The sequence below is a fragment of the Styela clava genome, chromosome 12 (genome assembly GCF_964204865.1).
Source record: "Styela clava chromosome 12, kaStyClav1.hap1.2, whole genome shotgun sequence".
In the NCBI taxonomy this organism is placed as follows: Eukaryota; Metazoa; Chordata; class Ascidiacea; order Stolidobranchia; family Styelidae; genus Styela; species Styela clava.
Genome location: NC_135261.1, coordinates 2,747,197 through 2,768,226, shown reverse-complemented (window position 1 = coordinate 2,768,226; position 21,030 = coordinate 2,747,197). Strand labels below are relative to the sequence as shown.

At 38.0% G+C, this 21,030-nt stretch overlaps 1 protein-coding gene and 1 pseudogene across 1 annotated transcript in view; both read left to right on the top strand.

The window, feature by feature from the left end:
* The window catches only part of LOC120329780 (uncharacterized), a 40,621-nt pseudogene extending 26,406 nt beyond the window's left edge, over positions 1-14,215 (top strand).
* The window catches only part of LOC120329605 (uncharacterized), a 75,929-nt gene that overhangs the window by 2,433 nt on the left and 52,466 nt on the right, over positions 1-21,030 (top strand). The gene's annotated exons all lie outside the window — the stretch shown is intronic.

The window sequence follows — 21,030 nt, the reverse complement described above, 5'->3', positions numbered from 1 at the left end:
TAAGTCAACGATGGGAGCTTGCCTTCTGGGTTTGGATACGCTTAACCTGACTGCCGCTGAAATTCCAATGCACTAAACCAGACACAGTTCCGAATCGAACTTGTTTTATTTTACCACTCAACATAAAGTGCTATTGTGGCCACTCGTGTAAGGTCAGGTGATTTAAAAATAGTTTGGACTGCAACGCATCAAAATCCTACTTAATCAGATATACATATGTAACTAAATGCAAAAATAAATACAGTTTTAAGTACAATCCTAATAACTTAATCCCTATTTCAACACATGTCTACATAAAACACAACCCTAAGTTTCCTAAAATACAACCCTAGGTTATTATTAAATCTGCAACAAAAAACGTGCGGCCCTTTTACCAGTGCTGATAAACCAAGAGACTGTCGCAACAACAGGTTGCCACAATATGCACTATATACCAATTACGAATGGGCACTAGATTGCAATCAGAAAGTGTTATGTCAATTGAATGCGAGTCATCAAAGGTGGATCTTAAGTCTATACCTAAAACTAGGGCCCGACCGATATATCGGCCTTGTTTTTCACAAATTTTGAACTATCGGTATCGGCTAATTTTACCGATAGTTATCGGCTAATCACGTGACTGCCAAAGTGTCAAAATTGCGCCGGGAAAGCAGTTTTATCGCTTGTTTATTAATTCAAGAGCGGTTCTGCGTGAAACTCTTTTTCTTCACTATTTCTATTTCTCTCTTTTCAAAAGCGGTTTCACGGACGATTGCGACACGGGATTTCACACTTTGCAAGCAAGTTTGCAGCGTGGTGGCTTTCAAATCGAAGCGATAGAACACGTGAACGGCTTATTTGTGTCAAATAATATACATAAATAAAAATATACATAAATATAATATACATAAATAAAAACACCAGTAATTTGTGGAGTCATCTCAGATCGAAACACAAGAGCAAGTATGATGAGATTTCGCAGACGCAGTTAACGCGAAAAAGGCCAGCTGAAGCTTCCCAGTTTAATCGGCAACCTTAATGGGAACACATAATGGATAAATTTAATAAATGGCATGGAAATGACGCAAGAACAAAATCACTTGATAAAATAATAATGGAGATGATAGCCACTGACAACAGGCCATTTGCAATAGTGCAAGATGATGTATTCCGCAGGCTAATAGAAACCATTGAACCTCGCTACGCCCTAAAGACTGAGAAGTATTTCAGAACAGAAATGCTGCCACAAATATATGAACTTGTGAGCCAGAAAATAATGACTCTTCTCGTGACAGAAAATGCTGGCGATGGATTGGCATTTACTACAGACTGCTGGTCAGGACCAACAGAATCACTTATGAGCTTGACTGTTCATTTTATAAATTGTAATTGGGAAAGATTCCAAATTGTATTAAACATCAAGGCCATGCATGGCTCGCATACTGGAGAGTACATAGGAAGAACACATATGTGAAGAAACATCGTTATCGGCTTATCGACCTAGTTTTGGAAAACTAGCAGTATCGGTATCGGTTCAAAAAGGCAGTATCGGTCGGGCCCTACCTAAAACAGTTCTAAATAAATGAAATAATATACAAATACCAAGGTGCAGTGACAAAATACATCAGATTATTTGCATAAGAAAAGCAATATGTGGCAACACTATATGCACTGCCTTATTAGGAATGAAACGGCAATCATCCTCAACACATAGTTTAAAAATTGTTACATATTCATCAGAACTACTGGTGCTTTTTGCCATATCGTTAGACTAACCAAGACTATCCAACAGATGAAATTGATGGAAATAAAAGATTTTCTGCTGAGCCAAGCGTGTACAGGCCTTACCCAGCATTGGTAACAACCTATATGGAGGGAACAAAATAGATCCAACAGTTTTGTCATCTGTAGTTGGTGCTAAGCCCACAAAGTTAGATCGAGCCAGAGTTCCAATCATACAGGTTCAACCAAAAACCGTCTGGTATCTGATAGGTTTTACAATATAGTTTATTCCTTCAGTGTAGAAATACAATAAAACAGATTATAAAAAATATATGATGAAGGAACAAGCAAGTAAATCCAAGAAAATTACTACAAATTATAACGTTTTCCAAATATTGTGTTGTATAGGATAAAAATACACACCAGATATATGCTTTTAGGCACAACAAACAAAAACCACGAAAGCAATGAAACGTCAAAATATTAGAATTAAATTCATTTCACAATTCCATTCACAGACATGATGTATCATAATGATTTTACTTCTGAGTTTTTTTATTGAGCTGCCTGGTTTCATCTCCTGATAATATGGAAGAATTGCGCTCACTGAACACTATCTCATTGTTATATAGTCAGATGGGCAAATACCCACCACTTGGTTCGGTTCTAAAGTTATCAGGTGATTATGAACAAGTTGTAATTTATATGACAGTGATGAATGCAAAACAACCTGACAAAACAATGATATTTATCACACACCACAGTTTACTACCAAGTGCAGGGCCAACTTCTGGTATCAGGAGCAGCTTGGTGTGACTTTGCAGTCCGCACAAAAAATTATATTGCAATCACCAGGGTCACACCGGACATGGCATACATGCGAAGCATCCTCCATAAAGTAACATCATTTTATTACCAATGGAGTGTAAAAGATTCTGCATGAAGTCACAAGTCTTCAATATTAATTTTCCTTCTTCATTCATCATTTTTACAGTTAGCAAATATGACACCAATGCCGGAAGAAGTATGTGTTTTCTCATTTTGAATTATGTTAAAAGTGTTGCCCGATTCTGAATCTTGTTAATTCTTCCGTGCCCTTTTATTATTATTATTTCTTTTTCTGGTGGGTAGCCGCGTACTTTTTGAAATCTATTTTAAGTTATGCTCGACTTACAGTTTTCTCTGCATTTTGTTTGTATGTTGGCTTTTTGTGTTGTTTTATGCCAGAGAACCATAATAAAATGATGATGATGCTTGCTTACATTTTTCTGCTGTCTGACAAAGCGCTGTCATTTTCATCAGCGGCACTTGAGGTAGTTTCAACTAAAGAGTCTGGGGGCAGATCTGGTTGGATCCTTGACAATCCTTTCTCACTTTCGTCAGATTCCCATGTCTCTGTATCAAATGAAGTATCTGGCGTATGATCCAAAGTTAAATTATGGTATAAGTAATCCTTACCTCACTCACAATTTGATGGTGCTCTTTTGTTGGGCGACAAGAATCTGATATAGGGTCAAGGTATTCATCAGTTGCTTAATCGCCTCCATGAAAATGCATGATGGAACGCATTGCTCGTATGAAAATTCATTTCATATAAGCATTAACATATTGAATATATATCATAGGTAATCTTTCCTAGGTTGAATTGACTGTGAGGCCTGTTGCATTCCTTTATTCACCTCATTGCTTTTTGGCGGTCACTATGTGGCTTCGGAAATGGCACAAATCTCACTCCATTTGAACGGCAGGGTCACCGTACAGGTTGTCAGACTGGCAAATACCATATGCGCAGCGTTTACACATAGTTAGTCTACCAAAATAATTCACTAATAGATTCTGTTTAATAAAAATGCAACATCGTATTGAAGGCGAATTCTTCCGTACTGACATACGGTAGGCTACCGGTACTCTTGATTGCATCAGCATGACTGTCTACCATTTTTTGGTTCGAAGTAGCAGTTGGTTGACCTGTCGTACGGTACCTGTAGTGTAAGGTGCATGCAGCGGGTACAGCCTTTTAGTATAGATATACAGATTTCGTAAACGTGATTTGCAACAAATAACATACAGTATTACAGCTTTCTAATTATCGCAGCCCTGTGAAGAAAACAAAAAGCGAAAAAAGGGACAAAGATCTGCCTAAACCGCCAGCAACCCGTGCGGAACGCGTCCAAAGTTGTCTGAGCGACTTTTCAGCGAAGAATGTTTGTTTACATCTGCTCGCTTGTGATTGGTTGAAAATACGGATGTTTTGATGTCGGGGAAAGGTCCATGGTTGCAAAATTATGGCTGTATCATCAACTACGTAAATTTAAAAAATGCCTGTTTAAAAAGAATGTGGAATAGGTTTTACACATGAAAGATCTTCAGGGAAAATTTTTACCGAACCCGAATTGCCATATGGGAAACAATATCAGTGTTTACTGATTTTTGGGCCTGTCCGTGTGTTGTCAGCAGTGTCTTTTCAGATTTTGCCTACCTTCCTGTTCAGAATATGTTCCACATAGTCTACATCAGGGGTGAGCAAATTACGGCCCACTTTAGCGTTTTATCCGGCCCACTTGTTCGTGCTGAAATTAGGCTATAGTTTCCATGCATAAAAATTATCGTTGAAGAGATCGGAGAAACAACAAATTGTCCGCAAATGTAAATATTGTAATTACCATCTGAATAATTTCTGTACAATAATTCAAAAACACCAGCTCCTGCCATATCCGCATTTTGCTACGCGCGTGTTCGTGGATGTCCCAATAAATTTTGTTTACTTTTGTCTAGTACAGGGTGGCGGGGGGATTAAGTTAAAATCGCTGATAGTGTCTTCAGCATGTCATGGGTATTTAAGACGTGAACATCAGTAATATATCGATAAACTATATTACAGGGAATTATCCCTGTATTATGAGGACGTCGAGAAAAGGATTTCCTTGGAACTGTGCGTGAAGTGTGCAAAACTCCTTATTGTGTGGTCATCTGAAACGAGAGACTAAATACAAACTAAAAATTTAATCCACTAATACAATCAGCGACTGAAAATGAGGAAGTGATTATTGTAAGAAAGGAACGGAGTCATAATATATATATATATATCACAAAGCAGTGGCGGCGCGTGGTCATTTTGACAACCGGGGCAAGCTACTGCGGGACCAAGTCACCCCCATCTACGGGGATAGGATGAGCGCTGTAAGTTCTCCCATCATTTTATGAGTATAAAAACCATTCCATCGGTAACAACCAATCGGCAAAAGCGACAATTTTCAACGATAAGAAAGTGTCTTTAAAACCGGTCCAAGTCAAGGGATTAATAAATATAGACATAGTTTATTTTGAAACCTCTTTCAAAAGGAAAGGCAATATTTACCCAGATAAATACAATGACATGTTAACAGAAACTTCGGGAAAGCAGACAAAACCTAAAATAAGGTTTAAAACGTTACTATGAAGAAAGGAAAGTTAATGCAAAGATGAGGAGACGCGTTGCTCACTCATAGATATATATGCTGCTAGACTTCTACTGCTTGAACATATATGCAACACGCCGCGGTTTCTTGGAAGCAAAATGCTCAATAACGCGCTGATTAAAGTCATGCATCCCAGAAATAACGTCTCTGTGAATGGATAAAACAGCCAAGGAATTTAATCTATCTTGCTTCATTGTGTTTCTGAGATACGTTTTAATACGCTTCAGCGTGCTGAATGTTCGCTCTGCGTCGGCGGAAGAAATAGGCGTCGTCAAAATAATGTCCAGAAATTTTGCAGACGCCGCAAAGGTAGTTACTAGAGTGTTATCTATGAGGAACCTATAGAGCGCACAAGTTGATATGATGTTCAAAAAAGTTTGATTGGTGTATATACATCGCAATTCATTTTCCAATTTACCCACGTTTATCATGGGGTAAAATTTGGAGACAGTAGCCAACAAATGGATGGGAAATTGACGTGCAAATTTTGAAAAATTTTTGGGGTTCATCAAAGAGAACGCGGCAAGGTGTTCAGTGCGCAGACGATCGCCTATTTGATTCACCAGAATGTCACAGCATTCCTTTGCAGACAAAATCAAACGCTGCGTTGTTTGCCCGCGGCGTAAAGAAGCACTCCATGTGTCGTCGTATTTTTTTTGTTTCCCGGATACGAGAGATACAGCATCGCAGAAGTCTGAAATACACGACTGCACAGACGCTCCACCCATTAGCCTTGACTGCAATGCGCCGTATAATACATCCACGTGATAGAATATTGTGGAGAAAAAAGCGAGAAAAATTGAAAACTCACCATCTTCTAGCAGACGCTTTAGTCCTGCCGCCTCCCTCACAGAGCGTTCGTCCCAAACCGGAGAGCTCTGAATGCCATTGAAACACTCAATGAGCTCAGACCTAATTCCGGACACGCCCTGCACCACGCGTGATTGGAAGTTCCAACGTGTTGGTGCACAAGCTGGGAGACGGCGGCTACATATCTGGCGAAGGAGGTCAGAGCGCTTCGGCGAAACGGAAAAAAATGAAGAAAACCCCGAAACATTTGCAAAAAATATTCGGACGAGAGGGGTATCAAGACACATATTTTTTAATAACGAAGTTAAATTGGTGTGCATAACAATGTAAAAAATGCGCATGAGGAAAATCTTCTTTTATATAAACTTGAACACCATGTTTCTACCCACTCATGACTGCCGCGCCGTCATAAGTTTGAGCTATCAATTTTGACTTCGCGTTGTAAGGCTGTAACACTTCTTTCAGTACAGCCGATATCCCGCAAGCCGTGCGATCAATGATTGGTACAAAGCTGTGAAATTTCTCGGTAGGTTTACCATATTTCACAAACCGAAAAATCACAGCCAGTTGGGAAACGCACGTGATGTCAGTTGTCTCGTCAGACTGAATCGAAAGGAACTGGCAATTCTCAATTTCCAGAGCCAAATGTTGGAAATAAATTTTATACATTGTGTCGAGCAAATGATTTTGGATATCCTTAGATGTCCCTTTCGAAACAGTTGCGGCATCAAGATGATCTCTCAATACTGTATCTAGGGATGCGGTGTATTCCACCATATCCAAAAATACCCCTCTATTAGAAGAGCCAGCCCGTTCATCGTGCCCACGGAGGGACAGCTCGTGACAGCCAATGAACTTCAAAACATCTATCAATCGACCGAGAACATGGCGGTTTTTCTCAACGTTTTGGTTGTGCCGACGAATAGAAACCACGCGTCCTTCATCCAACTGTGCTGCAATATTAACATTTCCGAATGTTCGGTATTTTACTGCATTGTCCAGATGCTCCATAGAAGATTGATGATCCCTGGCACGATCGGAAAGATGTTTAAGATTTTCAAAACCAAATTTACACCAACGTGAGTCACGGGTGGTAGCAAAAAGTAGGCAATAAAAACAAAAAAGTGCATTTTTGTCCTCGCTGTAACACAACCATTCCTTTTTTTTATACCAAGTTTCTGCGCAGAATGTACGCCGACGCTTTCCTCCGTCATGGGCTTGTCCCAGTGAACAATTTTTTGGTTGATAAGGCCCAAGTCGTTATACCTCTAATTTTTGTTCCAGCGGCAGCTGCGAAAACGGAGTGCGAAGTAGTGCATCAACCTTATTCATTATGAGGTCTAAGGCTAAGAAATGCGAAGCCGGAAAGAGCTGAGGAGCTCAAAAGGAATGTGGAAAATCGAAAGCAAATGGACTAAAGGTCTCTAACTGATTCAAATAGCGAAACAAGCCACAAAAACGAAGGCGAGGAAACTATCAACTCTTCAAGCAACCAACGAACGAGAAGGAATGCGTGAATATGTCAACACGTTGTTGTAAGAAACGTCGGCATTGTGTCGTCATAATTTCGGGGCTAGCCCCGATGATTTAGTAAAAGAAACAGAAAACAAACGCGGCGAGTGGAAGATAAAAGAGAGAATACGATATACAATGAGCAACCGGGGCAAAATCGGCGTCGCCCCGTCGACGTTCGGCGAAGGCTTTGCGAGCGAAAAATGAACCATGTCGGGAGAATATGGCTAGTGTAGACAGTCTGTGCAACCGATATTGAGGTATTTTTCGAATATTTTTTATTATACCAAAAAAACAACCGGGGCATTGCCCCGGTTGGCCCTATTGACGCGCCGCCACTGTGACACAAAGTATAATGCAGAACATCATAAATTTCGTTTTCAAAGCTCTATTTTTGACCTGGTGAATACCAAAAATTTCGTTATTTTTCATCGGATCGGAAATAGCAAATCCCAGCAGTTCCCAAATATGTGTTTGTGCTACGCCATATCGCCGCATTATTTCAAAGTTGCAATGCTTTTACTTTATCGTATTGAATTGTACTCGTGGGATTTTATGACCGACCTTGGAATTTTGCAAATGGTGATTTCTTAAAAATAATCTTAAGTGGCTCAAATTAATCAAATGACCAAGATTGCTCCTTTTCTTAATATATAATTAAATTAATTATTTTATATATTAAATTGATATGGCAAGCCATTTTAATTCTCGTATTAGTCTTGAACTGAATATTTTGCGCAACAGAAAAACCATCAACGGTGAAAAAGTCGGCAATTTCAACAAATGGGTAATCAAGACGACTGTTGCCATTGGAATTTCCGTTTCCTATTTTGGATACAAAATAAAATCGATCAAATAACACTTGCCTCCTAAATCCCAAGTTACAGTAATTTTGTTCCTAAACGACAGGAATGCGCACCATTTATTCTATTTGATTTGAATACCCTATTTATCAAATACGGTCATCATGACCGCAATTGTTACATTGTGCTATCTTTATTATTAACGTTATCCCAGCCCATTAATTGCCCACCCCTGGTCTACATGCTAGCATGCCCCATAGCTAGACAACGTATAGCTACTGTCAATCAATTCATTATCAATAAATATGTCAAAATTTAAAGCAACCAAAACATACGAACTTTAATTGTGTGACAGGAGTCACGAGGGACCTCGAAAAGTCTTCGTGCAGCGATACCTACGATGCTGATTCAAATTAATAAATAAATTTAGTGAAGACATAAGAATACGAGGCATCACGACCATATATAATATCTAAATTTTTAGATAAGGTGTATGATTCTTCTCGCATAGCACTCTCATTCAGATATGCTGTATTTGGTTTTGTTCAGAAACTAATCACAACAATGCATCTATGGACTTCAGTACTGATTCTGCAATGTTGCACTTCAATGTTTCTGATATTCAAAAATTCATGCTGCCTTGAATGTTAATAAATATCAAATTCAAACTGCAGAATCACGAGGTACATCATAAAAGCACATTTTGTGGCTTTTATTAATATCGGCATCGGTTATCAGCCACTAGTTGGCCGATATATCGGTATCGGCGCCAAATAGTGATATCGGTCGAGCTCTAGTTTCTTGCAATCATCTAGTTCAGGGGTCACCAAACTTTTTGGACCGCGGGCCGGGTATGACTCAAACTGTGTTGAAAAGGGCCGGATGAATATTTTTGTCAATGCAATAAAATAAATTTACAAAAGTTGGGAAATCCATTCAATTTATTCAACAATAACATATATTCTACATTTCTGAAGACTTGAATATTAAATTCTATCCATATCGCAGAATATAGATCGAGAACATCCCAGGAAAACAAATATATATACAAGATTTCTATATCTAGACAACTATCCTGAGTTTAGCTGTTATCAAAACGTTGCTGTCGTGAATTATGAATGTTACAAAATCCGCTTTTTTGCGCCATAAATGTACGCATCACGTTTGCTTAGTTACGCCGTGTTGGAATACCACTCATAAAAACGACTACGGACTGCCTGCTGTAGCTTCGAGTTCCATGAAATTTTGACATAATTTAGATAAAATAAACAACTATTATCTGGATTTGATTTTTTTCATCAGCACCTAAATTTCCTAGCATTCGCCGCTTTTAAAAATTACGCTCCAGTTATACGTAGTGAAAATTAATGATAGTATACCGACAATCGCCTGTAATTGCGCCTTCGACAACGAACTCACTAAATGCAAGCTATATTTCTCGTATTGAAGTATGATTGTGACGTCGCAGTGACATAATTTTTGGATGACGTGGCAAGGTGGGGCTAGAATATGAAAATTGTAACACCGCGCCCACAAGAAGTACCTTTGGGAGTATACGGTTCAATATCTACTGAAATGGCGAAGCAATTGTTCCAGTAATTAAAACAACAATAACAACATGGAAAAGAATTCCAGTTATACGTAGTGCAAATTAATGATATTTTCCATGGACACCAATAAATTTATATGGACGTATGATATTTTCTATGGACACCAATAAATTTATATATGGACGTATGTATTTCTTTCCTAATTTGATACTTTTTAGGAAGTTTGTACAATCAGAGCATCGTTGATTTTGGAAAACATACCTACATGAATATCCGCATTTAGACGGTACAAAAGTTAGTGTGACTTGTGAAATTGGAGCAGTACGCGAGGAATTACAGTACTGTTAGCGCAAAATGCACATTGGACGTTTATTTTAGCACAAGAAACGTAAACTGTTTCGTAGAAAGCACGCGCCACGAGTGTACAAGTATATCTTTCGCACAAAACGTTGCGTACCGGTAAAGGAGGCAAATGATAATTGACTTTTTTGATTCATACTTAAATTTCCGATACACAACCAAAAACTAACGAATAGCATTCAAAGTCGCAAAAACGAAATATTGTTTACAACCACGACTGAAAATCTGTCAAGGTGACAAAAGTGTCTGAGCGGATGCGAAAAGACCTATTATTACGTCACTTGTTTTGCAACTTGCTGATCAGCCAATGTTACGAAATAAACAAGGAAGACGATGCTCAGGAAAATCTCCCTTTGAAAAAAATTTAACCATTTTGCGTGTTATTGCGGGCCGGATAAAATGACGTCGCGGGCCGTAGTTTGGTGACCCCTGATCTAGTTCAGTGATTCCCAAAGTGGGCGATATCGCCCCCCAGTGGGCGAAAACGATAAAGAGGGGGGCGAAAAAGTCGAAGGGGGCGATAGGGGGGCGATTTCGCGAAACCCGTTTTATGTTCGGCGCTTTTAATTCTGTACTCTGTGTGTATTCGCAGGCATGAATCATGTGGGCGATTATAACACGCGAAAGAATTTCTAAACTAGTCTTCGCAGTAAGGTGCGGTAGTTTGCGTATCCCAGTGATCGGCAAAATACGGCCGGAGTAAAATAATCTGGCCCTGGACGATTTACTGAATGGACCTTTCCCCGACCTTTGACCGCGGAAAAATCTTCACATACTTTACCATTATAAAATTTTCGGTGCTTACTTTAAGAGTGGTTTCACGAGTTGTTGCCTGTAAAATGGGGTATTAGTTTCAAACTGTCTTTCTAATACATACCATTATACAATCAGTTTTTTAAAAGTACCGATAAAGAATTTTAGCCTAGTCTATCACAGCTTTTTCTACACTAACTTTTGATTGCTGTATTCAAACTGAAAATCATAAGAAGACAAAGTAATCATTGACTTGTTTGATTTATATATTTAAATTTTTGAAAAACAACTAAAAACTAACGAATATAATTCAAAAACGCGAAAATGAGGTAATGTTCACGACCACGCCTGAAAATCTGTCTGAGTGAGCGTGCCTGAGTGGATGCGAAAGGGGGCATTGTTACGTTTTTTGCATTTTGCTGATTGGCCAATGTCACGAAGTAAACAAGGAAGTGTATGCCCAGGGTAACATCCAAACGGCGGTTTTGACGATAAATTTTTTTTTATTTATAATCTACGCTCGAGGAGTAAATAACATTTTTTTACGTAACAGAATTTATCGTGAGACACATTTAGACTACATTTCATTATATCCTAAAAATTTTATTGAACAGCTACTCGTTTAACGAGCCTACAATTTAAAAATAATTAGACAAATGGAAACACGAAGAAAAGTTGATGCTGAGGGCAGGGGTTTAATAGCGCAGTCAATATTCGAATAATATATTGCAAAGAAAATAAAATTCATATTCTATTCGAGAGATTCATCACTGCTTAATTTTTGTAAGAATGTATCTTCTTAAAGAAAATCTTTATTAAATTTCCACAAATCATGCCAAAATATTCACTTCGATGTTTGGAAGTGCATATTTGTGCGAACAACCGCAAAAGCCTAGCAACCCTGAATTTTGTCCTGCAAGCAACATAAAAGCCGATAGTCGGTCACGGCTTCTTCCACATCCGAGTCCATGAATCCAAAAACAAATGGCTGGGTAATTATGGACTGGTGATCGGATTGGAGGCCGTGGTAGGATGAGGAATCGGGGATGAATTTCACCGAAGTATTTTGGTGCAGGTCATCAGGCTGTACGAATGAATGAGATGTACGAAAATCATTATTATAAGTTTGGGAAAATTAACTTTGTTTTCATTATTTTAATGTGAAATGGGGTGAATTTAGGAAGTGAAATGCTTATAAGGCAAGAGTACACGGCGGTTTTTGAGGAGGTAGAATCCTGGATTCTTTCATTTCCGACCTATTATATGGGGGAAAGGGGTTTCCAGCCGTGCTACTATTGCTATCAAAACAACGAAATCGCCTTTTCACCAGTAAACGGGTTAATTTTAGAAATAATAAAAACTCGCTGAAGAACACCAAGCTCATCTATCTCATTAAAAACACTATAAACTTAGATTTGTCTTTTTATTTGGTCTGTAATATATTCGTTTCTGACTTTACATTTTTTGTATTGCCGGGGGGCGATGAAGTTGTATAAACTACTTTAGGGGGGCGATGGACAAAAAAGTTTGGGAACCACTGATCTAGTTTACGTGTCCATGAGAAAAGTCATACCAGAAATTCTAAACAATGTTGCAATGGTTATTAGTAAATGTTCAATTTTCTAGGACCATGAGCTAATTCATACAAAAGAGAAACCATATGGTTGTTAACAATGTGGCAGGTTTCTTATCTAATTTACAAGTGCATAAATGAGTGGTGTAATTATCATTATTTCGTGATTTTCGCTCGTGATATTTCTTTTACTGGTTGGAAAAAATAAACTTGGCCTTGCCATTAGCTGAGAGCGGTCCGCCTTTTGATTAAGCCATGTTATGGACTTTCTTTCCCCTTGGATAAATATGTAAATCCTATCCTAGGATAACATTACTGTTTTGGTAAAGTAGAATCACAGGGGTTTACTACGGTATTAGATATTGCAAGTGCTGCTCAAGTGTTATATGTCCAGGTTTGTCTCTAGATTTGAAGACTTTTTTATGTATACTTTATCGTTAACTTTCTGTTCTACTGATTTCACTTGAGTGTTTAGTTGTATTAAGATTGTTAGGCCGTAAATAAGAATAACAATAATTCAAGCGAATATTGAGAAGAAGATTTACATCAGACCATATTAGAAGATATTTCAAATACGTAGACTGACATTACACTACACTTCCAATATCATTTAATGGTGATGATCAATGGTGAAAAAGGCAAACATTACTATTAAAATTCAGCAATTTCCTCATTATGTGAATTTCTATAGAAAAGGTGGGAACCACCGAAGACCTATTTCCTTGCCTCATATGTAATAAAAAATTCAATAAGGCCAAGTTCGGAAAAGCACATTTTTTTGCACATTCATGTTGAAAATTATTTTAGAACTTGAGATGGAAATGATTATTCAACTATCAACATTAAGGAAACAAGTCAGCCTACCAGCTCTAATGAACATTGTGGAAAAGTTATTACAAATATAACTTCTTTACGAAGAACTGGCAAATGGAAAATCGATGTTCATGCACAATGCAGCAAAAGTTGGTTGATTGATAAAACTAACCCAGCACGTAAATGCGAGCATCTCAACAAAACCATTGTACCAGACAGGAAGTTACAAACCAAGTCACTCGTTCATATCAACAGTGAAAACGAACCATATATTTGCAAACAATGTGGGAAGAAACTGAAAACTAAGAAAAGTTTGAATAGACATATGAGAATTCCTACCGGGGAGAGACCTTATATTTGTGAACTCTGTGGTACCAAGTTGGCGAACACCGTAACGTAGTATTTGTACAAGATTAGGGTTAGGCCATAATTTGATTCAAATTTTCTATATTTTAGCCACGTGAGTATTTGTACATAAAATTATGGCCTAACCTTGTACACACACTACGATCCGGTGCCTGCTATCTTGGATCACATACTTGGGGAGTACCGAGTAACAGCATAAACAATGTGGGAAAGACTTTACATAAAGGGTTGCGTTATTCGTTGCAAAAGCATAGGCTAGGAGTCATTAACTACCCGAACTTTCATGAAAAAACTGCCTGGTTTAAAAGAATGGTGAGGGAACATTCTTATTTGGACACTTTTCCTCGTGCATGTTATCAACAACGAGCAGGCTTTTTACATCGTCATTGTTAATAAGTCAGATGTTGAATGAACTTGAAACAAATAGTTGCTATGATCAATCATGGATATGTTTTAAGCATCGTGTAACTTTATTATAAAACCTATTTTGTCATTCGTGTGCATCATATCAACCACTTGAAAATTATTTTTGTGGATCCAAACACCTATTATTTTGTTGTGCTTGAATATGGAAAAGTATTCTTGTTTTCATTTTTATATTAAGAAAATAATAAAATAACAGTTGAAAACATATTCTAGGGTTCATTGTTTATCATCAGTACAGATTAGGCAGATTTGTTTAGACCAAAACCGATGATCCATCGTAGCAGCATTGTTGCCAGCAGCTGAATACCACCATACCGCAGTTACTGTTAGTTCGCATATTGCTAGATTGACTTGAATTATTACAAAGTTTTTATCATTCAACTGTTACGAAATTATTCAATCAATTATTCAGGTCTTGTTACTACATCCTCCAACACAGTGTCTGTTATCGTGTGTTTTATTAAACAATTCCGGTATGACAGAAACGCTTGTGCTGTTATTTCTCAGGCAGTCAAGGGCTTTCGGAGTTTTGACCCAGCTCAAAATATATATTTCATGAATTCACGCACAACATTTATTTTGTTATTTAATCATCTCGATTACTTCAGTGAGTGAGTTGTCCGTCTTGTGGCATTCCATTGCTCATATTTGAAGCTTGGCAGCTAATTAAACCAAACTTGAAAATTATTTTATGGCGAAGAATCTTATCTTTTCATTTCCTTTTTTGAGGACAATATTAACCATCATACCAATGGGGGTAAATTAACAATATCTGCATTATAACTAAAATGTAATAGCGACAGACTACATGTTCAAGACCTTCTATCTAGCCCAAGGCACAGCTATAAAACTAAAAAAAAACATCGTAATTACCCTTTCGAATTTTGCTTGCTTCAAATACATAGTCATGGAGGACAAAATTAAGTATTACACTATGTAATCTGTCACAGTAGACCGTACCCCAGCTGACCTTAAACTTTTAACATACGCATACGCAACATATGCATGCACAGAATATTTTTTTGAGTTCCAAAGGAGTTTTTGTGAAATAATGTTATTTCGTTTGAATACTGCCAATTTCTTTATTTTGGTTATGCAAGATATTGAAACATCAATTCGCCGCCATCTTATTTTTTTTCTTTCCGTCAACGATTGAGGTGAATTACCCTATTTTTTAGCAGGTTGTGCGCCATCTTGATACGAATACTACGGGAGCGCCACGCATTCTATGTTTTCAGTAATTCATTTGTTGACAGGACCAAAAAAGTACTTAGGTCTCTTTTAACACGAGCTCAAATTATGGCGCTCATCATTAAAGCTGCATCTTTTATTATTGTACACGTAGTGAACCTATGGATCGTTTTCATTGTCAATATTATGTTATTGTTGTTCTTTGACACAGGATTCCATCGGTATTAAAACGTCTCTTTTCTCTTTGATTACTGGACCGATTGCTTCGAAATTTTCAGTGGTTAAAAGTGGATTTTTTCCCTAGACTATTGCTTTTATTTATTTCTAAATTTTGTTTGAATTCTATGAAATCTGATATTTCATCCAAAATTTGAAATTATTTGACGGTATCGTTAAAGGTAGTGTAGACCCGGGCTACTCAACTATTTTTATAGAAGATCCAGATAGAGAACTTTAAAATTATTTAAGTTCATCCTTTCTATAAATTATGTTTCGGCATCCTTGAACGCTATCTTCCTCAACCGGCCGATGATTATCAGCTAATCAAGATTGTTTATTATGATGTTATAATTTATTTCCTATATATTCATATAACGTATCTATCTATTCAAAAGTATGAAAGTCATTTTTATAAAAACGAAACTTCAAAAGTGGAGATAATGATTCAAAAGAAAGAATTAGGTGCGGTCCTAATCAAATACTCGAAAGTTCCAAATTCGGACCGCGGTCCGCCAGTTGAGAAGCCCCGGTGTAAACCACGCTTTGTTCTACATGTCCATATACTGAGCATTGCTCTCTTGTTCTTGTTGGACACGTTAGTGGACATAACGATCGTTTTGGTATTTTTGTTGTTCTTGTTCTTATTTGTCTTCTTCTTGGTATCGTTATGAAAAAATCGCTTTTCTCGTTGATTACTGGACCAATTGCTTTGAAATTTTCAGTGAGTAAAGATTATATTTTTCCCCAGAAGGCTATTACTTTTATTTATTCTTAAATTTTATATGAATCCTATGAGATATGATATTTCATACAAAATTTCGCGGTATTTATTTTTACTCATGGGAACACTGTTTTACACTTATTTCAAGCGGTTTCGCGATCGATTGTCTTGCTCAGTACTACAGCTACTGTAGGTCGGTACTGGTAAGTTGCCATACCGGTACCGTAACGCAGTGAAATTGACTTATTCCTTCCGCGGTATTACTAATGCTGCAATGCAAGTTTTATAGCCTATCGTATGCGGAACGGAATATCAGACCTACAGGTTCGGTACCGGTACTGGTAGCTCAGTACGTAAGTACGATACTGGTACTGGTGCCGGTACCGGTGTCTTACCACAATGAAATTACCGTAACTTATTCTTTCACGATCCTACCAGTGCAGTAATGCAAGCGTTGTAGCACTTGTAGCCTACTATATTTGTTTATTTTGATGAGAGTCTACTGGAAACAACATAAAATTTGAGAGGGAAGAATTGTTCTGTGATCAATTATCTGTCCTAAAGTGTAAACAACATAAAATTTGCAAGGGAACAACTGTTCTGTGATCAATTACCGTATATGGCCTACAGTGTACAGGTAAGATGCTATGATACAGGTAAGTGACTTTCTAACAACGTATAAAAGAACAACAACAACATAATATTGAAACGATCGTTATGTACAGTGACGTGTCCAATTATGCCAAAAGATGTTCTTGGAACGCATCGACGTAATACTATTGTGACTTTGGCTGTGAGTCTGATATCAGGTAATTTACCAATTGTTAAGGTGATATGGTAAACAACCAGTTCGCATAATATGTATGCAATGTTATTCACGTATTGAACTTATCTGCAATAGCTCATCGATAGCGCGTTGGTGGCATAGAAAATTTTGAGATAACTGAAATACTATTTGCGCTATTTGAAAAACTCATGAATCTTTTGTACAAATTCTCCGCCACTAATGTCAAATGTGGGAAACACCACCGCCACATTTTTAAATAATAAATCAGTAATTATCCATTTAGTGTTAAGAATGAGTTGACCAATTTGTTCATACATTTTATGGGTAAATCTGTGAGCCAGCAAGCCCTATGTTATACTGGGCCCAAGCTATGAAATTCTCTTCCCTTCAATTTGAAGACTTAGAAATCCAAAAACATTTTAGATAAAAGTCAAGCTACAATGTTCTGATAGCTCGAACATAAATATCGTACCCCAAAAGAAAGACCATGACAGAAAGTTCAGACACTCCCCACCAGTGTTCCCTCTAAGAAAATTCCACACTGCGCAAAAGTTGTTTTTACTGAGCAAGACCCTTTTAAGGCTGAGCACGTGAGCAGAACCCTAAATTATTTGCAAACTTTGTGAAAAGTTACAATAGTAGCCTATCATATATTATCGGAATGCGAACAAACCACACGTTTAACTTTTTCGGTATTTAATGTACAGGCTTACTATACAGTCCCGCTTCTTAGCGACTTGTCCCGCCGTCCCGACAAGTCAGCCAATAGTCCCGCTTTGGCATTCAGCCATCCAGCATAATACACGAACATGATCTCCTTACTGTTGTTTCTGTGTAGCGCAACGCTAGCCTACTTACTGAAGGTGAATGCGTTATTACTTATCGATCTTAAGATCGGTAAGTATATTGATAGGTATTTGTATGTATGTCTGTGTGTGTGTGTGTGTGTCTGTTAGATGCACGCGATATCTCACGAAAGCGGGATTGAATCTGCTCCAGATTTTGCATGTGCATTCATCTTATCTCGGACCAGAATCCTATTGATTTTGGGCGAATTATGTCGTATAATTAGCGAGTTATCAATCAATTATTGATATAGTGATCTAGATTTTTGTAAAGCGAGAGAATTTTGAAACCCGCCGAGTGTGTGTGTGCGATGCGCAGTGCGCAAGTTACAAGAGCGGATGAATCGAAACTGCAGTTTCTGTTTTGGGGGATCCCCTAACTATCGATCGATAAGTCTTCGGTTTCCAACCGATATTCTCGTTTTGTTCGTTTCTTTGTTTACTATACAGCTTACTATATATATTACAGAATATCACATTTCTTGGCGGTATCACGATTTTCTTATTTTTAGCCTTGCTTCCTTAAATATACATTATATTCACACGCCAAATAAAGAACACCGGTATACTGATTTTGGTTGAAATGCCTAACACTCTTTTTAGTAATTTCTGGTGAAACATACTTATTATATAATCATTCAGTATAAGCTCATGTGTCCCAATCTGGAGATTCAAGCAAATTTCCTGTAACAAGCAGTGGGCACATTTGATACCTATTAAAATTCCATCTTCATCTGTGTTAACTTCACTACAGACAATCCAAGATTTGGCGGGGTCGACAACACGAAATCCAGAGCGCGTGATGAAAATTTCGAAATGCGACACTGCCCCGTGCTGGCATACAGAAATCAAGGTAATTGAGCGTGACAGACACATGTGTGACATCACAATGATCAGGGGTCACCCAAAATACGCATGAAACATATGAGCATTTTAGATATGCGTGAATAAAATTACATATGAAAATATGAGCCGCGCTTCAAAAGAGAAGCTGCGCGAGAATGAGATTTTACTGCGCAAATGTTCTGGTGGTACTGCTTAATTGGGCAGCTTAGAGGGAACTTTGCTCCCCACTTGCACATACTTACTTTCATGAGAATGTTGAACACCTATAATATTGATATTGTCCTTAAGATTTTCCTTAAATGGTCAATCACAGTCTGACATCTGCATGCGCATGTTTCTTTTTGTTTTCTTCCAATGTTGGATTTTTGATATTTCATATGCGTGGTTTTTGTTTTCTGTTTGGGCGGTGTAATTACCTGAGGGTGTAGACCAGGGTCGTCCAACCCGTGGCCCGCGGGCCACATGTGGCCCGCCGAGGAGTTCCGATATCGATACATGAATAGTCGCTTACACCTTTGGGCAGAATGACAGTTTTAATGACCTCATTATTTGCCATTACTTGTACAAGCAAGTTTTTTCACAGATAAACCATGTCAAATCCCCTGTGAGATCACTAATTTTTGACAGTCATATGGAAAATTCGCTTCGCATTGCTACATCGTCCATCTCAGCAAATATTGACTAACTTGTTAGCGAAAAACAGTGCCAAACTTTACACTAAAATATCTAGGCCTACGTGTAGAAAAAAACTTTGTTGACTTTACTGTATCTTCATTTTTTTATTGTTCTTATTCTTGAAAAAGTTTGGTACAAGGGTTTTGTTTGTTTTTTCATTAACTTTTAGTCAGTGTAGCAAAACTAGAACATAATTACCATGTGTCCCGCGCAATTAATAGTAAACTAAATGTGGCCCGTCGGCCAAAAAGGTTGGCCGACCCTGGTGTAGACGGTATAATTTAACTTCTGTACCAATATTTGTAATTAGGTTACCAGTCGAGCTATATTTGAATTCTCGCCTACCTTTTAATTTGCTGTAGTATTTATTATACATATGCTGTGTCTGGCGTGTATATAGAGATTTTATCCTTGGTCAAGGTTTTTGCTGTGTAGATAAGACAATTGCCAACATGTGAATGGTTAGTGTCTTTGACCTCCATTGAATGTTTGCATGATTTGTGAATATTTCTCCTGTGTCCCAACCACAATCTCCTCTTTCTCAGGCCTTTCAACCAGCAGTCTAATGATAGATAATTATTATTGATCAATATTTAGACAAATCAACAACTTCTTCTCCAAGTGTAGAGTAGTTTACTATTGTCTCCTATATGCAATCATTAAATAATGTACTCGCAGATATATTTTTGGTTTTGCAGGATGTCGTGATGATCAATTCAAAAGCTCGCCAATTCAACATAATAGGTGTATACATCAACAAAACTTTCAGACTAATGCAGGGATGGCGAACCTTTTTCAATGAATGGGTTTAAAATTATATTTTCATCACGGAACCGAAGAGTGTGGGTCACAAATATTCATTCAATCAATGAGAAACTTGCTGCTTATAGTATCTTGCGAGTTTCGTGTACAAAAACACGCATATGAATTACCCAAAAGCGTTTAAGATGATGCGGCAGATTATTCTACGCCGCTAAAGAGTTTGGAGGAAATTCAACTCTGATAGAGTTATATTTTCCGATCGGCGGCGCGGCGGTGTGGCTCAACGGGCTAAGCGTTAGGAATACGCTCGCCACCGCACCTCTAATTACTCTGCGTGGGTTCGCAGGTTCGAATCCCATGTAGGGATGGTTATGTGCGAGAGGATTGCTGGACTCCTCGCCGTCGTTGGGTGGTTCACGTAACCGCTGGTCGGTTACGGCTTCCTCCACCACCAAGTCCATGCTTCCGAAAACAAACAATACAGTAAAAACTAATCCCATACCCGACTTGGAATGGTAACCGGACGAGAGGCCGTGGTTCGCCATATGGATAAGCCGTCTTATCGGCTTTCCTCTCCCCCGGGATAAATATGTAAATCCTATCCTATCCTTTCAACCACATTTAGGCACGCTGTAAAAAGACGTTGCGAGAAATAAACAGATCAATTGTATTGTTTTGTCATGAACGATGTCATAGCCAATAAGTGCATAACGGTATACAGGGGTGAACATGCGCGTCCAAAATTGGGAGTTTTGAAAATTACCCTACCGACGCGGAAATTAGAACTTGAATTTGAGCGTTTGGAGGCGCTGCTTCCAAACAGACGGTACATTATACCAGTTTACTCATTATTAAATTT